The 22,688-nt window shown below is 45.4% G+C and overlaps 1 pseudogene; it reads right to left on the reverse strand.

Moving 5' to 3' along the window:
• Nucleotides 1–3,818: 3,818 nt before the first annotated feature.
• On the reverse strand, nt 3,819–14,028 carry LOC127330896 (3'-5' exonuclease-like; annotated as a pseudogene).
• Between the last annotated feature and the right edge of the window lie 8,660 nt (nt 14,029–22,688).

Here is a 22,688-nt window from a genome sequence, read left to right on the forward strand (position 1 = left end):
GCATTTCTAGTCTCACAACGGCATGGCTCTCCGATGTTTTGAAAATTCAAGGGTGGGAATATTCGTACGTGTCAAATACATAGCCAAAGAAACAAAATTAACAAGTTCAAAATCAGAATCTGAATCGGTCTGGTCAGATAGATCTAGCTCTATGTGGCAAGTTTCTGAATGTGTCGTCAAAATCACAGACATATAGTCACCGAATGTTCAGTAACAATCACCGACCGATGTTTCTTTCAAACACACGCATCTACTGATCAGAGTAGTACACCAACTAGGCTTGTTTTGCATTAATTGCACTGTATGGGAACTCCTGAATTTCAACAGAAATAGGGGCAGACGTCTCTTGGTGAGATTTTCCTTTTTCTTTTCTTTTTTGACAGAGAGACAGATGAAAAATGAAGGTCCTAAGAGCATCTCCAGTCGCGTCCCCCAAACCGTCCCCCAAAGGGATTTGGGGCGCGCCGGACAAAAAAAGCGTTCCAGCCGCGTCCCCCAAAGCCCATTTTTGTCCGGCGCGGCCCCATACGGTGTCCGGCGCCCCGAGCCCGTCCCCGTCCCACAGGGGACGCTCCGGGGACGCCGGACACAACGAAATGAGAGGCGAGGAGGCGCGGGGCCGACGCGTCAGCGGCACAGGGAAAATTCGTCTCACACTCCCGCCAAATCCCGCCGCTCCCGCCAAATCGCGCCTATACCGCCGCGCACAGGCCTCCCAAAACACATCCCGCCGCCGATTCATTTCTCCTATCCCGCCGATTTCTTTCTCCCTCCCGCCGTCCACCCGCCGCCGCTACCCTCTCCCCATTCCATGGCGCCGCCGACAGCCCCCAAAAAGATGGCGAAGAAAGCGGCCAAGAAGCCGCCGGGCAATGCGACGATAGGGGCGAAAGCGCCGTTCGCGAAGCCGCGGAAGGCGCCGGCTGCGAAGAAGAAGCCTGAAGGAATGACCGACGATGAATGGCAGCAAGATTGCCTGCGCCGGAAGCTATCGACGGCGGAGCGGAAAGGACGGAGGGCGGTGGAGCTGGAGAAGAAGGCTCAGGCGGCGCGCCAGCACCAGCACGTAATGGCCGGGTGTATCGCCGCCACCAACGCGAGCCCATGGAGTACGTCCATGCCGGTGTACGTTCCCGGAGTGATCTCTCCGTCGCAAGCCGCCTTCTACAACGACGGCCCCTCCGCCACTCCCGGGTGCGTGACGCCTAACTTGTCGCCGCACTACCAGGATGCGCTGCCGCACGGCGGCTTCAACCCCAACAACCTCTACTCCCCGGCGTACGAGCAGCGCGAGCCAGGCCCCGGTCCGGACGGCGACCCTTTCACCGGCCGCAGGGGTCCGCTCGAATACGACGGCGCCGGTGCTGAGGAGGACGACGGGGTTAAGGAGGACGACGAGGAAGAGGAGGGGGTGGAGGACGACGAGGAGGACGACGATGAGGATGAAGAGGGTGGCGACGAAGAGGACGACGAGGGTGCCGGTGACGATGATCTCGTGGAGGTAGACGCGGACGGCGTGAGGACGAAGAAGAAGAAGAAGAAGAAGGCGTCGGGCACACGAGGCCCGAAGTGGACGCCTACGGAAGATCTTTGCTCGTGCGAGTCGTGGGCGACGGTGAGCCATGACTCCATCATCGGCGCCAACCAAAAAGGCGGGAAGTATTGGGCGAGGATCAAGACCGAGTTCGATGAGCGCAAGCTCATCAACGACGACTACCGTAAAGTGACAATGAAGAGGAGCCAAAAGGCAATGTCGACGCGATGGGCCATCATCCGGGCGTCGGTGAACTCCTTCCATGGGTACCATCGGGACTTAGAGACCAGAGGCGACGGCGCGCCGATGTCGCCCAACCGGTACGATCAAGTTTCTTCCATAATCCGTAGCGCCCACATTGTGTTCGATGAAATGACTGCTTCCTTTGGTTAGTTTGATCGGGCCATGGAAATGTACGCCAAGAACTCGGAAGGTCACAAGCCGTTCGCGGCGATGCATTGCTATGGCAAGCTCAAAGTGAATGAGAAATGGCGGCCGACGCGCTCGTCGTCGTCCAAGGGGAAGGACGCCATTGATCCGGACGCGCCGCCGGCAACTTCGACAGGGCGTCCCATCGGCAACAAGGCTGCCAAGGCCGCCTTGGCCGACGCTGCGTCGTGCTGAGAAGACGCAGCGTCGATCACGAAATGCCTCGCCGACGTCTCCTCGACCTTTATCTCCCGCGACAAGAAGGCCGACCAAAGGTGGGCCGAGCTGCTCAAGAGGCAAGAGGAGAAGGCGGAGCTCAAGAAACGCAGGGACGACATGTCCCTGCCGAGAACGTCGACAGAGAGGGAATGTCTCCCCGAGACGCGAGCGGCGCACAACTTCTTCAAAGGCGGATCCTCGACGAGATCGAAGCCAAAATGGCGGCGGCGGACGTGGCGGCCACGGCAGCGGCATCGGCATCGGCGGCGGCGGCGGCGCGGCAAGAGCGGGCGACGCGTCTTCATCTTGCTACACCTGCGTCGGCCTCCGCGTCGGCGACGGAGCAGACGCACCATGCACAGGAACAGGCAGATCGCGACGAGGTCGTCGTGCTCGACGGGCCTGCGTCGACTCAGGACACGACGCCGTCGACCAACCCCTTCTTTTGATCCCAGTACTTTGATCGATCGCCGCTACTCTGATCGCGACGAATCGGCGGGAACGATCTCTTTTGAATGCATCTATTTGAATTTCTGATTGGGGCCGGCGTTTGGGGGACGCGGCTGGGGAGCGACGTCCCCCAAACGCGGCACGAACAAAACACGTCCCCCAAACGCTCGATCAGGCGCCCTTTGGGGGACGGTTTGGGGACGCGACTGGAGATGCTCTAAAAAGAGGAAAACACACAGGTGGTCAGTGAAGCTGGTCACATGATCTCTCAAAATGTGAAAACCAATCACGAAACTCAACATCTATGAGCGTTTTCATCACGAACTGGCTCCGGGGCGGCCGGGCGGGTTTTATCCATGTGGCATGTTGACTGGCCCAGGATAGCTAGTGAGATGTCTTTTGCATAAAAAACTCTGCCATGGTGGGCTAACATCTACTAGCGATTGTTGAGGCCCATCTAAAACCCATCTAGGGTTTCGTCCCTCCCACTGGCGACGATGCCGGTCCGCTCCGTGGCCTTGGGGCCTTGGAGGCGTGGCAGACCACGGCCTCTCGCCAGTGGGAAGGTTCCAGTTCTTCGTTTAGTTGTTTTCAGTGCCTTCTTCGGGATGATGAGGTGGTGGCTACATCATGAAGTCATAATTAGGTCCTTCCCGCCCTATCCTCGCTCTGAATGCATCTAGCGCCGGCGGAGGGCGTGTGGAGTCCTGTGTCCCGTGGATCTCATAGGATCCGGTCGGTTTTTGTGTTCGTTATGTGGTTTCAGGTAAGTCTCTTTAGATCTATGGTTCTCATTATTGGCGATGGTTGATTCTTTCGCGTGCTAGTCCTTTAGGGTCTTAGCACGACGACTTCCCACTTGTCTACTATAACAAGTTGTACTACGACGAACTTTGCCTGTCTCCGGCACCTTCCACTCGCGCTAGTGTTTGTAGTCGTCACTAGGTGGTCCAATGAGCTATTTGTAATTTTGATTACTTTTGACCTCTTTGTACTATTGTTGATGATTATTAATAGATCGGTGAAATTTTTGCGAAAAAAAAACTGCCATGGTTTATATTGTACTTAGCCCCTCTCTCTTTTGTCTCTCTTCTCTCTCACAGCCACTAGGCCCAAACCTTTCACCTAATTTTTTTTTAAATATCACTCGTTATCTTTTGGAGCGAGTCAACATGCCACCGTGGACAAAAAAAAAACCAGCTCTGGAGACGGTTCATGATTAAAACAATCATAAGTAATGAGTTTTGTCATGGGTTCTCACATTTTGAGTGATCTCTGTGACTAATGTGCGTGCGCACACATTATGTTAAAGAACAATTGAACAATTGACCATTTTACTCGACTTTTGGATAATTCAATATTTGCCCAGTGACCATTTTACTCAGCTTTTGGACAATGCATGATTTTTATTGTTCAATGAAGCAGCTTGGGGTGTCCATCATCTCACTCTTTGTTTATCTACTCTAGTTGAGTACTCCTGAGCAATGAGTGTTTATTATGATTGCAGACCAGCGAGGAGTGGCCGCGAGGTTGACCGGCGAGGAGCAGCTGTGAGGCGCACCGGTGAGGAGCAGCTGAGAAGCGATGAGCTCAGGCAGCGACGGCCTTCTTGATGTGTTATTATCTGCAAACAGGCAAGTTTAAATTAGCAATTTCTTTTGAAATTTGGCAACTTATTCGTGTAAAAACTGCAGTACAAACTAAGTTACCTGAATATGAAGAGTTAGCAAAGAGCCATAGTGGAAAATATGGTTGGTTTACAAGCAAAATCAATAGCATGCATGAATTAAGGTTAGCCATTTCACTTTAAAATGTTTGTCATCACTACAGGTGGTCTATTATCGCACAGATGGCTACTAGTGCAACCTGTGGTAATTTCATGTCCATCTGTACTGTGGCTGATTTTCATTGATGAGTATGCATACGCTAAAGGCCTAAATTGTGTTTATTTGATTAAGAAACCAATTGTCAGTATGTCCAGATTGAAAATAAATGTTAAGTTAACACATCCTACAGTTAGCAAATAAAATAAGCTTTAGCAGATAATATTCTATATAAATTAACTTTAGCAGATAATCACTGCTCTGAACAAAATTGGCATTTCAGTACTCCTTCAGTTAACTGTTGCATTTCAATTTTGACTTAGTGCAATTGGCTGAAACAAGCATGGCATGGTTGTGCAGAGCGAATAACTCCTGAAACTATTCCTCTAGTAAAACAAGTTGAGAAAGTTGCGCTGATGCCATATTTTTTTATCAAACAAGTTGAGCAATTCGAGCGGAGGAACTGTCATTTAATTGGACCGGTGAAGGTTCAGAGAAACAGCATTATATCTAATTTAAGGCTTGATCATGCAGGCCTGGTATCCCTGATCGTGCAGGCTCGGAGACTATGTTGGGCATCGAGCTCCTGAGCATCGTCATCGTTGCAGCGACGGCGATCGCGAGGCACGAAACCCTGCGCGTGATCACGGTGGCCGAAGCTGCAGCTGGATCCGTGGTTGTTTATCAGTCTACAACATGGAAACATCAAACATGTCTGATATACTCAAAGCTTAGATATCAAAATTATTCTTTTTTTGTTTATCTAAGTGGAGAACCATGTGTATGATACTAAGTTGTCTGTCATAAGTTAGCAACTACACTGTCGGTGAGCAATTACAAGGTTCTCCAAGTGTATGAAACAATGCTCCATATGAAGTTGTATGAGTGTTGGAAACATTCAAGTTGTTCATTTGTTCATAATATTTTGAACATCGTAAGTCTTGGTCTCCTCCCGTTCATCACGCTTGTGAGCCGGTTGACGCCAAACCTCAATGTCGCTGCAATCACCGCACTTGTCAACCGGTTGAGGCCTCCATGATGTTTCCATGATACTTGGACTTCCTATTGGTGGCATGTATTCAAGCGGGTGGCGACAACAGATGGAGGCTCTTATTGGTATGGCTCCTGAAGAGCCTGAAGACAAGTCTAAAGACAGAGTTCCAAGAGGCGCAACTTACACGTGGATTGAGGAAAACTTCGCGCAATGCCCTATTGAGGCGAATGAGGACACATTCAAAACATATACTCGAGTATATGTGTGGTATGTCATCTCTAGGACTCTGTTTCCTGACGGCGGTAGCAGGACCGCTCAGTGGATGTAGCTCAAGGCGTTGACCATTCTGGAGCACAAATGGAGTTGGGGTTCCGCGGCGCTAGCCTATTTGTACTGGAAGGTGATCAATTGATAGTATTACTTTGTTTCTACATTACTGCTCCAAATATGTCGAACTTAACTTCTTTTTGCTTCATGTGCAGTTGGACGATGCTTGTAGTAGGGTTGCAAATGATAGCAGGATTGGTGGTCCTTTGCTCCTACTTTCGGTGTGGAGCTGAGAACACTTACCAATTGGGCACCTGAGGGTGTACCCTTCCCAGCATTGGAACGATCACAGGAAGCCGCTGCGGTACCCCACTTGGGCTTATAGCTGGGACGTGGTATCGGAGATGACAAACGATGTCAATCTCATGTACAAGCAGTACACCAACGAGTTGGACACGCTTACTCTGAGAAGGTAAACAATGCCATTACATCACTCACTTCCATGCTCTATTTGGAAACTCCACACCGATGTTGGTGTGCTATGTTGAAGGTGGAGTGGCAGCCATATGGTGGGTGGGACTATTTTGCTACATCCTTCGACGAACTGAACCTGAAGTGTTTGTAGCAAGAATATCTTTGGCTTATGCGGTGCCCATTGATATGCAATTGGGCGGTTGAATATCATTTGTCGGACCCCGCGATGGCCCAGTTTGGCTTGTTTCAGACTCACCCACCTGAGTGGGAGGACACGGACCGTGCGCTTCAAAGGTAAAAGTCAATGAATTGTGTCTGTTGAGTGTCTTGTTCTCCTTTGCTAATTTGTCCTAACTTGCGCCAAACATCCAAGCTTGACAGGAACAAGCAGAGAAAGATCAAGAATTGGCCTCACTATCATAGGAACTATGTCACCAAGTTCAAGCATTGTGTGGAGGGAACTAAGTTTGGTGCAAGATTGCAGCTACACTGCCAATTTATTTCAACAACTATGTTCGATGGTTCATTTCAAACATCCCTGTCGAGATATGCCCGCCTGCTTACGATGGTGAGATTTTGGAAGTGCCCATATGCTTCGACAACGTCGCCGAGAACACATACACTAGCCTTCTCCGTTGTCCGACAAGGGTCCCAAACCTGAGATTGCTCCCATCCTCAACTTTGTGGTAATGTGCTGCCAACTTTGTTTCTTGTACTATGTTGTGTCACCAAGTTTGTTGGCTAAATTGTCGATCTTATTTTCATTTCATCGTTCAGAGATCAAGAAGCATGCCGAAGAGTGTGAGGATGCTTACGAGACATATCCAAGGGGTGAAAAGGGTGAGTCACCACCGCGGGAGTTCATTAAGGTACGATGCACATACAAGTAAAGCCGCCTATTATGTTATCAGCCTCTTATCTCTTTGTTCATGTGATAGCGCCCTGGCTGTCGGATGCGCCTGTTAGGTAACCTTCTTGGTTTTCGTGACCCAGGGATTGCAACGCCATCGACTCTCGGTCCGGTTCGGCACCTCACCTAGAGGACACTACCTCGGCCAATGTGGAAGACAATGAGGTACGGAACCAAATTTACATTTAAAACCATAGTTTTGCACTTTTGAATCGAAGTCACCATGGATTTCTTGTTTTTTTTTTGTAAGGTCGAGGACCACATGACATTACAGGTTTACACAAAAAAAGGTCCATTCCGTATGTTGACGCCTAGGAGGAGCATTAGGCGCTACACACCGGACGAGTATGTGACTCGAGCAAAGAAGGTACTCATTGATTTTGTCGACAAGCCGCCGAGGAGGTCAGGTTTGAGGAGGATGAGGAACGATGAGGAGGAGGAGGAGGAGGAGGATGAACCGGACCCGGAGGTGCACAGGAAGATTCCTCCAAAGGAGGGAGTGCGGCCCTAGTACGCGCGGAAAGAAGTAGTTGTGGTCATTTAGAATTTGTAATGAGGATGATGATTTGGTCTTGAACTTGTAGAAGTTAGTGTCACTTTGAACTTCTAGGAGATGATTGTACGGAACTATGTATGGTATCTAGAACTTGCATATGGATGTATGGTGTCTCAAACTAGCAGAAGGTTGTATGGATAAAGATGCTCCTTTTCCTGCAGTGGTCGGTTTCAGCCACTATGTTTCAGGAGCATATTGCCAACACATGCGGCAGAACACAAGACAGAATAGCGTTAGAGGCATAGGCGTGCGTTATGCTAATTAATAGTTCAAATTGTATTGTTCTAGAGAGCAAACTAGCCCGGTCCTTAGCCGCGAAAACACGAAGTCAATGTGTAGCGCTGATGACATGGGTGCTACACATTGACTTGGCAATTTCGCAGCTAAGGACCAGGCCATTAGGTAGCGCTTCTCTGAGCAGCGCTACGCTAAGCAGTATAGCGCCTGGGGTATCAGCGCTACATAACCCAAGGCGGGTCACTGCCTAGCCCTGCGTCGCCACGCTGGCAGAATTTGTGGCGCGACTCGCGTCTTCGCGATACAGTTGAGCATAGCACCGTTCCCTCTGCGCAATACAGTTGTGCATAGCACTGTTCAGTCATGCGCTACTCAAAAGGATTAATTCCGTGAAATAGTTTCGGCTAGAGTTTACTTTTCGAATTTGTTTCAACTTTGGATTATTTTTGTTGACTTTGCCGGTTTACTGGATGCTAGTATGGTAATGCTGAAATTCTGTTTATTCAATATCATGTTCTTCGGATCTCAAAAGAAGAAAAAAATGTTCTTTGAAGTTATAACTATGCTTCTAAGGGCATCTCCAACAGTATAATGTCTTGATTTTTCTCTTCCAAGCTAGAGAGAATGATGATGCTGATTTCGGCCACTGCACGAGATCTACAACCCCATGTTGGTCTTCCTTTTTTTTGCAAATTAAGAAAATTTATTACGCTACAGGAGAAGCCTCCTGTAGACAGCCCTCAACAACGTTTTCAGGACCAGTCCTGATCCAGGTTACAGACGTAGTGTTGGTCTTCCTTTGACCGGCACAAATCCATGTGGCAGAGAGAGCAAGCAAGAATTCTGTCACTAACCTGGCAAAACACCAACGGAGGGATGCATGACAGGCCCATGCCTAAGAACCACGTGGGCGGACGCGATGGAGGAATAGATTCTGCTGCCCATATAGTATTGCCACCACTGGATTTGCCAAGTGGCCTAGTCGGCAGAGTAGTAGGAATCTTAAAACCCAGCTGATTATTCTTTTTTTTCTTATATATCTTTTTAATGCTGTGAGTATCTCAGCACACAGATTCGGGAGAATGAGATCACAAGTAGAAGGGATCATATCCTTACTTATTATTTGGTTATGTTTGTTCATTATCTGCTAATGCTTGTTCACGGATACAATATTATAGGAGGAAAGATGCATGCCTGGCCGGCATCGCCGACCCATGTAGTCTGTCAGTAGCAGCATCCGTTTAGGAGGTGCCATGCATCTCTATTTGAATCCATATGGAAAAGAATTTCAAAATGGCGGAGTCTTCCTAGATGCTTCACAGAAAAGGGAAATGATTTTGGGGAGAGAAAAAGTTTTCATGTGGTGTAACTGTGTAAGCACATTATATTATATTTAAAAAAATTATTCACGTCTCATAGAAGCAAAGCAATGTTCATTCATACTATTATAAGAAATGTTCACGTATTTTTAAAATCTTGTTCATGCATGTTTGAATGTAAGTAAAACATCCATGTGTTTGTCAAAAAAAAAGAGTACAATGAAACAAAAAAAAAAAGTGGATAAAACAGGATGTGATTATAATTAAGTTTCCACTTTAGTTTCTAGGAATATAGTTTGCCGGATATATAAAATGCATATCTTGATGTGTATGCTAGTTGGTTGCTTCTTGCACTTGATAATCATTTTCAAAATTGAATGTATGCAGTATGTAGCCTGTTAGTTGGCAACTTCTTGCACTTGATAAGCATTTGCAGCAGCAGGGGAGAAGTAAAGCTGGGGCTGGCCAAGATACACTCTTGCTAAATGCTAATAAACCTATAATAGATACACTGGATTAACTACTGATCTCGCCTGTAAACAATAGGTAAGGGCATCTCCAACGGGGCGACGCAAACGGACACTGAGCGACCGTTTGCGTCCGCCGTGACCGAAAATGCGTCTGGGCCCTCCTCCAGCGGGGCGACGCAAAGTGACTGGGCCATCCACGGTGACACAAACCTTGCCCAAATATGCGCCAGGTTTGCGTCTCCGCGGTCGCGCCGAGCGTCCTCCTTTTCCTACCCGGTCCCGCAAGTTAGGGACTGCAAAATCGACCGCTTCGATTTGCTTCTTTTTTCCCTTCTTTGCTGCCCTAGTGCGACGCCACCACCCCAACCCCACCCGCTGCAGTCCCGCCGCAGCGCCGTAGTACTCACCGTCCGGCTCGGTTGTCGCCGCACGGGAGAGCAGGATCGTACTCGGGGTTGGCTCTAGCGCGGACCTGTCGGCTGTTTTGAGGCCAAACGTTGCCGGTTGCGCCACCCTTCCGCGCCGGCCACAACCTGTTCGGTCAATTGCACCGGTAGATTTCTTCTCCTGTTTTTTGCGCTATTGTGCGCGGCCATTGATCCACAGTTCGTACCCACGCAGATAGACATGTGACAGATGCTGGAGAAGTTCCGCGCGGAGGTCGTTGACTCCTCTTCCGATGAGGAGTCCGATCAGTCGACGCAGACATTGGCAACTACTGCGGCCTCCATGATCCACGAGTTCACTTCAAATGAGGGAGGGGCTGGTGCACCGGGGCTCAGAAGGATTGGACACCACTTTAGAATTAATTTCCTATGAGATTCTGATTTTGATAAAGTTTGAGAGCTCACCCAGCCCTCCAGGTCAGGTAGTTTGGTTGACATTTTTATAATAAAATATATATACTTTTTATCACTTTAGAGTTTTCGCTATTTCTTGTGCAATGTCACCTACTTAATTTGGGGGGTGGGGGTTGGGGGGGGGGGGGGGGGGAGAGAGAGAGAATATGGTGCTCCTTAGTTTGAGGAAGGCCATCATCAATTCCTGAAGTGCAAAGCCATATTGAACGTTGCTGGTATGCACTGGGCTTGGAAGACATTTTATTGACTTGCTAATCTGGTTTTCTGCTATAGGCATACTCACATCCTTGTGGAAACTGCATGAAGCTTTTGAAGAACTCTAATCAATGGTAATTTTTCCATGGTGGCTTTGATAAGATAATATGAACAAGCTTCCCGAGTTAGAAAGGTAGTAAGACACTAAGTTGCCGTGTCACTATGTGTAGTCATATTGCAGAGTACATGAATCCATACAAGATACAACCGAAAGGCAATGAACTATGAGATGGAGGTATGGTGCAAAATTTGAAACGACCGACTGGTAGTTGCTTTACATGTGTGAATGTGTTCTTCCTGGACTTGGACTTCACAGCCATGATATTGTAACTCGTAAGAGGTGACGTATTTTCTGAATCAACTAGCGTTGTGAGAGTTGTTACACAGGGTACAGTGGATCGGACCGTGGCCGTCGAACGGAATCCCTGTCACTGTTGGGACGAGTGATTGGACGTGACTCATGTTGTGACGTTTCCGATGTCCAAAGCCTAATTTGCAAAATAATCGGATGGATGCGGGCGGTTAAGTGCAAAATGACCTAAGATTGAGCTGACACGAAGAATTTAGATCGGATGACTGCATTTAATGAGGCGGGCTTGCTCTGCATAATAGAATTTGTTAAAAAAAAAGATCGGATGACTGCAAATAGAAGGATGCCGGGATACACAAAACTAACGGATTCATAAGATACGACAGCAACTTTTAGTATTGGCAATTTAATGTAGCTTGTCACGAATGCATAACTAATCCTGGACTTAACGAAACCTAGTTGGAACAAGTGATGTAGCAAGTTTCCTATGAATCAGAGAAAAAGTGCAAGTTCTGATTTTCTTAAGGAAAGTTTTCAGATGTATACAGATAATAAATCAAAACGCGGGTTGGAAAAATAAAGTAGTCTTGAATCATTCATTGTTCAGTGGAAGCTAGTGTAAAATCTATGATCTGACATTCACCAGATAAGAATCTTGTGTGCTCAATCCTAACACCTAAGTAGGAATGCACAAGACATTATGAGGTAAAAAATAAGCCACAGCTAGCATCAGGTTTGGCAGAGTAGAGTAAAGGGGCCGACATTGCTGACCTGGTTAAGAAGTGAAATTACACAAGAATAGCGAGTCACCACTCATCACTGTGTAGCTGTTGCTTGTTCCCTAAACAATCTCCTTTTCAGCATCAGCATCATAGTCTGGAAGACTCTGCAGTACCTAATCAAGAGCAGTAATGGCTGTCAAGATCTCAGAGAAAGGAATGTCAGCTCATAAGAAAACAAATTGAACAGTATATTCATACCTCATACAAGTACCACGAGATGTAGGCATCAGTAGCAGCATACTGAAGTTGCTGTTTTGAGAGGAGCTGAGACTCCCAGTTTCCCATTCTGATGTTGCTGGGGTTCGGCAACTATAGACAGGAGGTTGCAGGCGAAAAAGAGAATTGCAACATACTAATCTGTTAGCGTTGAAAACACTAAACAAGCAGAAGACTGTAGGCCAAAGAAGCAAAGCATGCATCAGCAACAAACGAAAAATCGGCTAAACATTTCTAGTGCATTTCATAGACACTCCAGAGTTCAGTCTTCTAAAATGTTATTAACCAACCAGAAATTGCCTCAACCACACAAACATGGATCAGCAACCAAAAGAATTTCAGTTCAATCATTTATTGTGAAAAAAGCTTCTATTTCATAGGCATATATGTGTTTCATCTACTAAATAGTATTTGACTAGCGTCATTTAGCCAACCATACATTGGTGTGATACATAAAGCACAAACATGAGTATCGGCCTGAAGACTTATGGGCAAAGAAAGCAGACTTATGGGCAATAGAAATTACCTCTTTACATGTGATCATTTCAGTTAATGCGGCAAGGCTCCATCTTCTATGAGGCCCAGCTAACTTGACATTTGCAATAATCGACAAACCTATCAGTGGTTGTACAGAGACATCATAATCATTGAACATTTTCCTTGCATCATTGTCGTCTATACATACTCCAGCCTGCATAGACAAGAAAATAGTACCTTGCATGACCCCAGAAAGAAAACAATCCTTTTGTGGAAAAGGGGGTACCAATCATAAGGGGAAATGAGCAAAAATCCTTCTATGAGGAAGATATAATTACTCACTTTAACGGATGAACTTTACCCCAAGAGAGACTTCAGTATTGGAGGTACTCCGGAGTTGAAAGATATGCATGAGGTAACAGTGAGTTCCCATGCATAATTGCATTAGAGCGACCTAGCTTACATGGTGGTTCACCTGCAAAGCCCACACTTATAAAAACATTCATCCAACAGCATTATTTGCAGCATTTTTTCAGTCGAAAGGGATTGAGAATGTGGTTAAATAATAGGTTATGTGGAACAGCAACCTCTTCTTGGAAAGGGTCTCCATTCGAGATCGAAACCAAGGGAGACTGTGCCAGAGGCCTTCATTCTATCCATTTTGCATACAATTTCCGCCGTAGCTATCTCCTCCACTTCAGAACGTGTCCCGCAGTAAACTATCTTGCCGCTGAATGCTATCTGTTGGTGCCTGGCCTTCACATTCCCTGTGGCGCAAAATCAAAGGGGGGGCAGGATTATGATGTCAATTCCACAAGAAGATTAATACAGATAAACTACATCTAGCAGCTGATAGACTACACAAATGAACCAAGCAGCCCATCCATATGGATCCTATCCTAGTACTGCCGATAACGAACTGTGCCCTGAGTACAATAGAAGCAATACTCACAAAAAAAAACGTATCAACGCAAGCAATTTACAATCTGGGTAGAACAATTGTTGTTTAATTTGGCAAGAAAGAGGATAGGGATGGGAAGAAGAGAGGAGTCGCACCTCGACAACTGGGAGGTGACAGGACCGACAACCGGGACAGTCAGTCATATTGTCGGGGCCGAACTGGGCCGGCGGAGTTGGACCAGTTGGGGGAGGCGGCGGCGCTTGGCGGACTCGGCAGCGTACGCGGCCTCGATCGATGGCCTGGAGCTCTGCTTCGGCCGCGGCGTCCCAGTTCCACGGGCAGGGCCACGGGGGAGGCTCGCCAGATTCCATGGCGGACTCGCCGGTTGCCTGGTGATATCAGGAAAAAAGATGCGACCTTTTTTTTCCTTTTCTCCAATGTAAAAGCCGGAACACATTCCGTAGGATTCTTTTCTTTTTCCTTTTTGAAATGAAACAAAGATTCCATTAGATACTTATGGTTAGTTCTAGGCAAGCGCTACGCGTCGGGCGCCGGATTTCCTGGCACAAATCGGTCGTTCTCCGGACCATTTGATCGCGATCCGATATTTAGAATCAGACACAGCAGAACTTTTACATTTCGTCCCTTCCTATTTTGATGAATCAACATGCGGTCCTAGTCTTCTCCACATGACCGAAAGTATGTATCATTTTTGTCCCGAACCTTCGAGATATTTACAGCAAAGGACATACCTGAGGCTACAGAGTATTACAACAAAATCAGTCTCTCTATGTACAAAAAAAATATACTATTACAATAAAATATTCACAACAAAAATTCAAAATGTAAATGTTATAAAAAATGGATAATTAACAACTATTTTTCTACATGTTGGTTTACAACAAAAATTGACAACAATTACAATAAAAAATCAAAAGCTATAACAACAAAAAACATGTGTTCGTGACTATGAAAAATTGGTTAAACAATAACACATTTTCTATATATTTAATTACAATAAAAATCACCAAGTATTTTACCAAAAATTATAGGCGATTACAACAAAAAACATTATGGCAAACGTCTAGATAAACATTACAACATCTTTTACATGTTTTCTTTATAAATTTTATACGCAATAGTTACAAAACTAACAAACGTATACAACATCTCTACGAAAAAAAATGTCCATGACTAAAACGATTCCACCAAAAATCACAAATAATTATAACAAAAAAGTCATCCGTTTACAACATATCAAGAAACACATATTTTCGTAACATATCACTTAGAAAAATCTTACAAATTATGTTCGTGTGAGTTTACAACAAATTTTATCTAATTGTTACAAATCTGGAAACAACACTGCACATTTTTTAAAAAAGAAATGTAACACTCTAGTTTTGGGCCGAAAAACCAGGCCTATATGGGTCGCGCGGGGAGCGAGCGACCGACGACCGATCGCTGGCCAGCGATCGGTCGCCGGATCGGAAGCATTTTCCTTAGTTCTATAGTCCACAATGCATACGAGCCGAGTGTCATGGATTATTTTTGTGTTGTCGGTTAAGAGCATCTCCAGCCGGGTCCCCAAAGCGTCCCCAAAACGCATCGGATTGAGCGTTTGGGGGACGTGTTTCGTTCATGCCGCGTTTGGGGACGTCGCTCCCCAGTCGCATCCCCAAACAAAATTTCGGAAATTTTAAACTTAACGAGATTCGATTAAGATTCGTCTAAACTTAAATAGATTCGAACGAAATTTGACTAAATTTAAACTAAACCTAATCTAGAACCACTTGCTGCGGCTGGAGGTGTCGTAGTACTGTTGGAAGTTGTACATGTCGTCGGTGACGACCTCCTGCTTGACGCGTTCGTCGGCAAGCTCGTCGACGGGCTCGTCGACAAGCTCGTCGACGGGCTCGTCGACGGGCTCGTCCTTCACCAAGCCGCTTGGTCCTGCCTCGCCGTCGTCGAAGAGGTCCACCAGCGGCTTGCCGGAGTCGCGGATGGACATGGCGATCGCCGTGTCGAAGTCGCCCCTCCAGGCGTCCTTGTCGTTCATGGACGCCAAGAACGCCGCCCGCAGACCTGGGCAGTCCTCGGGGTCGTCGCTGCTGGCGATGAGCCACTGCTGCTGACGAGGCGGTTCCTCGGCAATGCCCACCATGAGGGGCTTGGGTTTTAGAGAAAGGCAACGACGGAAGTTCCGGGAGCGAGGCGGTACACGACGTACCCAGGTTCACGTCCCCGCGGTGGAGGATCGCTACGTCCTGCTAGCAATCCAGTATATGAATATAGGTGTACAGGGGGCACCATAGGCGGAGTTGTTGGATCTAGTCTAGTTCTAACCCGCGGGTTGCGGTTTCTAGGCATGTCGCCTCTATGATTTATGTTTCTGATTGTGTGTCTCTCAGGGGTGCCCCTGCCTGGCTTTATATATCAGCCAAGCTAGGGTTTACAAGAGTCCTAGTAGGATCCGTATTGGAGTCTTCTTTCCTTGTAGTCCAAGTTGAGGCTCGTGCAGGTCCATCTTATCGAGTCCTTGTGCTGGTCCAGCTTCATAGTTTGCACCGGGTATGGCAATGTCGAGTACCCGAAGGGTTATGCCCACGTCAGTAGCCCCCGAGTGTCTGGCCGAAGTGAAGCTTCGGGCAGGGACTAAAGTTGTCTTCGCTGAATGTCTTGATCATCTGTTGAATCTTGTGCTTGATGTAGAGTCGAAGTTGCTTTCTGTCGGGTGCGCGAAGCGCTCCCGATGGGAGTAGCCCCCGAGTCTATGGGCGGGTGCTTGCAGCCACGCATAGACTCAAGTTGTACTACTCGAAGATCTTGATGTTAATGTCGACGAGGCTTCCATTTTTTTGTCGGGTGCGCGACTAGCGCTCCCGATGGGAGTAGCCCCTGAGCCTGTAGATAAATATGAAATAGTTATGTATAGGGTGTTAAAAATGCTAAGTCAAGTACCGTACATGTCCTCGAGTTCCGAGAACATGATGCCGATGATTCTGATGATGTCATTGATAGAGGAGTTGACGATTTGGATGATATCCCCGAAGAGCCGATGATTTGGACGATGGCCCAGAGGAGTCGATGATTTGGATGATGGCCCAGAGGAGCCGATGATTCGGATGATGGCCCAGAGGAGCCGATGATTCGGATGATGGCCCAGAGGAGCCGATGATTCGGATGATGGCCCAGAGTAGTCGATGATTCGGATGATGGCCCAGAGGTGCCGATGATTCGGATGATGGCCCAGAGGAGCCGATGATTTTATCGGGTGCGCGTTCAGCGCTCCCGATGGAAGTAGCCCCCGAGTCTGGGCACTGATGCTCGCAACCGTGAATAGACTCAAGTTGAGCAACCCGATGTTTATAGTTTTCTTCAGGTGCCTGATGGCGTGTAACTCACACGTTCGTTGGGAACCCCAAGAGGAAGGTATGATGCGCACAGCAGCAAGTTTTCCCTCAGAAAGAAACCAAGGTTTATCGAACCAGGAGGAGCCAAGAAGCACGTTGAAGGTTGATGGCGGCGGGATGTAGTGCGGCGCAACACCAGGGATTCCGGCGCCAACGTGGAACCTGCACAACACAACCAAAGTACTTTGCCCCAACGAAACAGTGAGGTTGTCAATCTCACCGCCTTGCTGTAACAAAGGATTAACCGTATTGTGTGGAAGATGAATGTTTGGAGAAAACAGTAGAACAAGTATTGCAGTAGATTGTATTTCAGTAAAGAGAATTGGACCGGGGTCCACAGTTCACTAGAGGTGTCTCTCCCATAAGACAAACAGCATGTTGGGTGAACAAATTACAGTTGGGCAATTGACAAATAAAGAGAGCATGACCATGCACATACATATCATGATGAGTATAGTGAGATTTAATTGGGCATTACGACAAAGTACATAGACCGTCATCCAACTGCATCTATGCCTAAAAAGTCCACCTTCAGGTTATCATCCGAACCCCCTCCAGTATTAAGTTGCAAAGCAACAGACAATTGCATTAAGTATGGTGCGTAATGTAATCAACAACTACATCCTTAGACATAGCATCAATGTTTTATCCCTAGTGGCAACAGCACAACACAACCTTAGAACTTTCTGTCCTTTGTCCCGGTGTCAATGCGGGCATGAACCCACTATCGAGCATAAGTACTCCCTCTTGGAGTTACAAGCATCTACTTGGCCGAGCATCTACTAGTACCGGATAGCATGCAAGAGCATAAACAACACATAGATCTAACTGTGATAATCTACATTACAAGTATTCTGTCTTCATCGGATCCCAACTAACGCAACATATAGAATTACGAGATAGATGATCTTGATCATGTTAGGCAGCTCACAAGATCCGACAATGAAGCACAATGGGGAGAAGACAACCATCTAGCTACTGCTATGGACCCATAGTCCAGGGGTAGACTACTCACACATCACACCGGAGGCGACCATGGCGGCGTAGAGTCCTCCGGGAGATGATTCCCCTCTCCGGCGAAGTGCCGGAGGCGATCTCTGGATCCCCGAGATGGGATCGGCGTTGGCGGCGTCTCGGAAGGTTTTCCGTATCGTGGCTCTCGATGCGGGGGTTTCGTCACGGAGGCTATTTGTAGGCGGAAGGGCAGGTCAAGAGGCGGCACGGGGGCCCCACACCACAGGGCCGCGCGGCCAAGGGGGGGGCCGCGCCGCCCTAGGGTGTGGCCCCTCCGTGGCCCCTCTTCGTCTCTCCTTCGGACTTCTGGAAGCTGGGCTTTGATTTCGTCCAATTCCGAGAATATTTCGTTACTAGGATTTCTAAAACCAAAAACAAATAAAAACAAAGAATCGGCACTTCGGCATCTTCTTAATCGGTTAGTTCCAGAAAATGCACGAATATGACATAAAGTGTGCATAAAACATGTAGATAACATCAATAATGTGGCACGGAACATAAGAAATTATCGATACGTCGGAGACGTATCAGCATCCCCAAGCTTAGTTCTGCTCGTCCCGAGCGAGTAAAACGATAACACGAGATAATTTACGGAGTGACATGCCATCATAATCTTGATCATACTATTTGTAAAGCATATGTAGTGAATGCAGCGATCAAAACAATGTATATGACATGAGTAAACAAGTGAATCATAAAGCAAAGACTTTTCATGAATAGCACTTCAAGACAAGCATCAATAAGTCTTGCATAAGAGTTAACTCATAAAGCAATAATTCAAAGTAAAAGCATTGAAGCAACACAAAAGAAGATTAAGTTTCAGCGGTTGCTTTCAACTTGTAACATGTATATCTCATGGATATTGTCAACATAGAGTAATATAATAAGTGCAATAAGCAAGTATGTAGGAATCAATGCACAGTTCACACAAGTGTTTGCTTCTTGAGGTGGAGAGAAATAGGTGAACTGACTCAACATTGAAAGTAAAAGAATGGTCCTCATAGAGGAAAAGCATCGATTGCTATATTTGTGCTAGAGCTTTGATTTTGAAAACATGAAACAATTTTGTCAACGGTAGTAATAAAGCATATGCATCATGTAAATTATATCTTATAAGTTGCAAGCCTCATGCATAGTGTACTAATAGTGCCCGCACCTTGTCCTAATTAGCTTGGACTACCGGATCATCACAATGCATTGTTTTTACCAAGTGTCACAAAGGGGTACCTCTATGTCGCTTTGTACAAAGGTCTAAGGAGAAAGCTCGCATTGGATTTCTCGCTATTGATTATTCTTCAACTTAGACATCCATACCGGGACAACATAGACAACAGATAATGGACTCCTCTTTTATGCATAAGCATATAACAACAATTAATAATTTTCTCATTTGAGATTTGAGGATTGTTGTCCAAAACTGAAACTTCCACCATGGATCATGGCTTTAGTTAGCGGCCCAATGTTCTTCTCTAACATATGCATGCTTAACCATAAGGTGGTAGATCTCTCTTACTTCAGACAAGACGGACATGCATAGCAACTCACATGAAATTCAACAATGAATAATTGATGGCGTCCCCGAGTGAACATGGTTATCGCGCAACAAGCAACTTAATAAGAGATAAAGTGCATAATTACATATTCAATACCACAATAGTTTTTAAGCTATTTGTCCCATGAGCTATATATTGCAAAGGTGAATGATGGAATTTTAAAGGTAGCACTCAAGCAATTTACTTTGGAATGGCGGGAAAATACCATGTAGTAGGTAGGTATGGTGGACACAAATGGCATAGTGGTTGGCTCAAGTATTTTGGATGCATGAGAAGTATTCCCTCTCGATACAAGGTTTAGGCTAGCAAGGCTTATTTGAAACAAACACAAGGATGAACCGGTGCAGCAAAACTCACATAAAAGTCATATTGAAAACATTATAAGACTCTACACTGTCTTCCTTGTTGTTCAAACTCAATACTAGAAATTATCTAGACCTTAGAGAAACCAAATATGCAAACCAAATTTTAGCATGCTCTATGTATTTCTTCATTAATGGGTGCAAAGCATATGATGCAAGAGCTTAAACATGAGCACAACAATTGCCAAGTATCACATTACCCAAGACATTTATAGCAATTACTACATGTATCATTTTCCAATTCCAACCATATAACAATTTAACGAAGGAGAAACTTCGCCATGAATACTATGAGTAGAAACCAAGGACATACTTGTCCATATGCTACAGCGGAGCGTGTCTCTCTCCCATAAAGTGAATGCTAGGATCCATTTTATTCAAACAAAACAAAAACAAACCGACGCTCCAAGAAAAAGCACATAAGATGTGATGGAATAAAAATATAGTTTCAGGGGAGGAACCTGATAATGTTGTCGATGAAGAAGGGGATGCCTTGGGCATCCCCAAGCTTAGACGCTTGAGTCTTCTTAGAATATGCAGGGGTGAACCACCGGGGCATCCCCAAGCTTAGAGCTTTCACTCTCCTTGATCATGTTGCATCATACTCCTCTCTTGATCCTTGAAAACTTCCTCCACACCAAACTCGAAACAAGTCATTAGAGGGTTAGTGCACAATAAAAATTAACATATTCAGAGGTGACACAATCATTCTTAACACTTCTGGACATTGCATAATGCTACTGGACATTAGTGGATCAAAGAAATTCATCCAACATAGCAAAAGAGGCAATGCGAAATAAAAGGCAGAATCTGTCAAAACAGAACAGTTCGTATTGATGAATTTTAAAATGGCACCAGACTTGCTCAAATGAAAATGCTCAAATTGAATTAAAGTTGCGTACATATCTGAGGATCATGCACGTAAATTGGCTTAATTTTCTGAGCTACCTACATGGAGGTGGACCCAGATTCGTGACAGCAAAGAAATCTGGAACTGCGCAGTAATCCAAATGTAGTACTTACTTTTCTATCAACGGCTTAACTTGGCACAACAAAACACAAAACTAAGATAAGGAGAGGTTGCTACAGTAGTAAACAACTTCCAAGACAAAAAATAAAAACAAAGTACTGTAGCAAAATAACACATGGGTTATCTCCCAAGAAGTTCTTTCTTTATAGCCATTAAGATGGGCTCAGCAGTTTTAATGATGCACTCGCAAGAAATAGTATTTGAAGCAAAAGAGAGCATCAAGAAGCAAATCCAAAACACATTTAAGTCTAACATGCTTCCTATGAAAAGGAACCTTGTACACAAATAAATTCATGAAGAGCAAAATGACAAGATCAGGAAGATAAAACAAGTGTAACTTCAAAAATTTCAGCACATAGAGAGGCATTTTAGTAACATGAAAATTTCTACAACCATATTTTCCTCTCTCATAATAATTTTCAGAGGCATCATGAACAAACTCAACAATATAAGTATCACATAAGGCATTCTTATTCACATGCATAAAAGTATCATTACTCTCCACATAAGCATAATCAATTTTATTAGTTGTAGTGGGAGCAAATTCAACAAAGTAGCTATCATTATTATTCTCATTATCAAATATAGGAGGCATATTGTAATCATAATCAAATTTATCCTCCATAACAAAGGTACTAAAAGACCAATATCATTATCATAAATAGGAGGCAAAATATCATCAAAGTAAATTTTCTCCTCAATGCTTGGGGGAATAAAAAGATCATGAAAACCAGCTTCCCCAAGCTTAGAACTTTCTATATTATTATCAACAATGGTGTTCAAAGCGTTCATACTAATATTACTACCAGCATGCAAATAAGATTCCATAGGTTTTTTAATTTTCGCATCAAACAATCCATGTTTTAAATCAGGAAATAGAATAAGAAGATCATTCTTGTCCATTATGCCAAACTAGTGTAATAAAAACATGCATGATATTATAAAGTAAAACAAGTAACTAATTTTTTTGTGTTTTAGATATAGCAAACAAGATAGCAAATAAAGTAAAACTAGCAACTAATTTTTTTGTATTTTGATTTAGTGCAGCAAACAAAGTAGTAAATAAAACTAAGCAAGACAAAAACAAAGTAAAGAGATTGAGAAGTGGAGACTCCCCTTGCAGCGTGTCTTGAACTCCCCGGCAACGGCGCCAGAAAATATGCTTGATGGCGTGTAACTCACACGTTCGTTGGGAACCCCAAGAGGAAGGTATGATGCGCACAGCAGCAAGTTTTCCCTCAGAAAGAAACCAAGGTTTATCGAACCAGGAGGAGCCAAGAAGCACGTTAAAGGTTGATGGCGGCGGGATGTAGTGCGGCGCAACACCAGGGATTCCGGCGCCAACGTGGAACCTGCACAACACAACCAAAGTACTTTGCCCCAACGAAATAGTGAGGTTGTCAATCTCACCGGCTTGCTGTAACAAAGGATTAACCGTATTGTGTGGAAGATGATTGTTTGCAGAAAACAGTAGAACAAGTATTGCAGTAGATTGTATTTCAGTAAAGAGAATTGGACCGGGGTCCACAGTTCACTAGAGGTGTCTCTCCCATAAGACAAACAGCATGTTGGGTGAACAAATTACAGTTGGGCAATTGACAAATAAAGAGAGTATGACCATGCACATACATATCATGATGAGTATAGTGAGATTTAATTGGGCATTACGACAAAGTACATAGACCGTCATCCAACTGCATCTATGCCTAAAAAGTCCACCTTCAGGTTATCATCCGAACCCCCTCCAGTATTAAGTTGCAAAGCAACAGACAATTGCATTAAGTATGGTGCGTAATGTAATCAACAACTACATCCTTAGACATAGCATCAATG

This window comes from Lolium perenne, chromosome 2 (genome assembly GCF_019359855.2).
Source record: "Lolium perenne isolate Kyuss_39 chromosome 2, Kyuss_2.0, whole genome shotgun sequence".
Taxonomy (NCBI): Eukaryota; Viridiplantae; Streptophyta; class Magnoliopsida; order Poales; family Poaceae; genus Lolium; species Lolium perenne.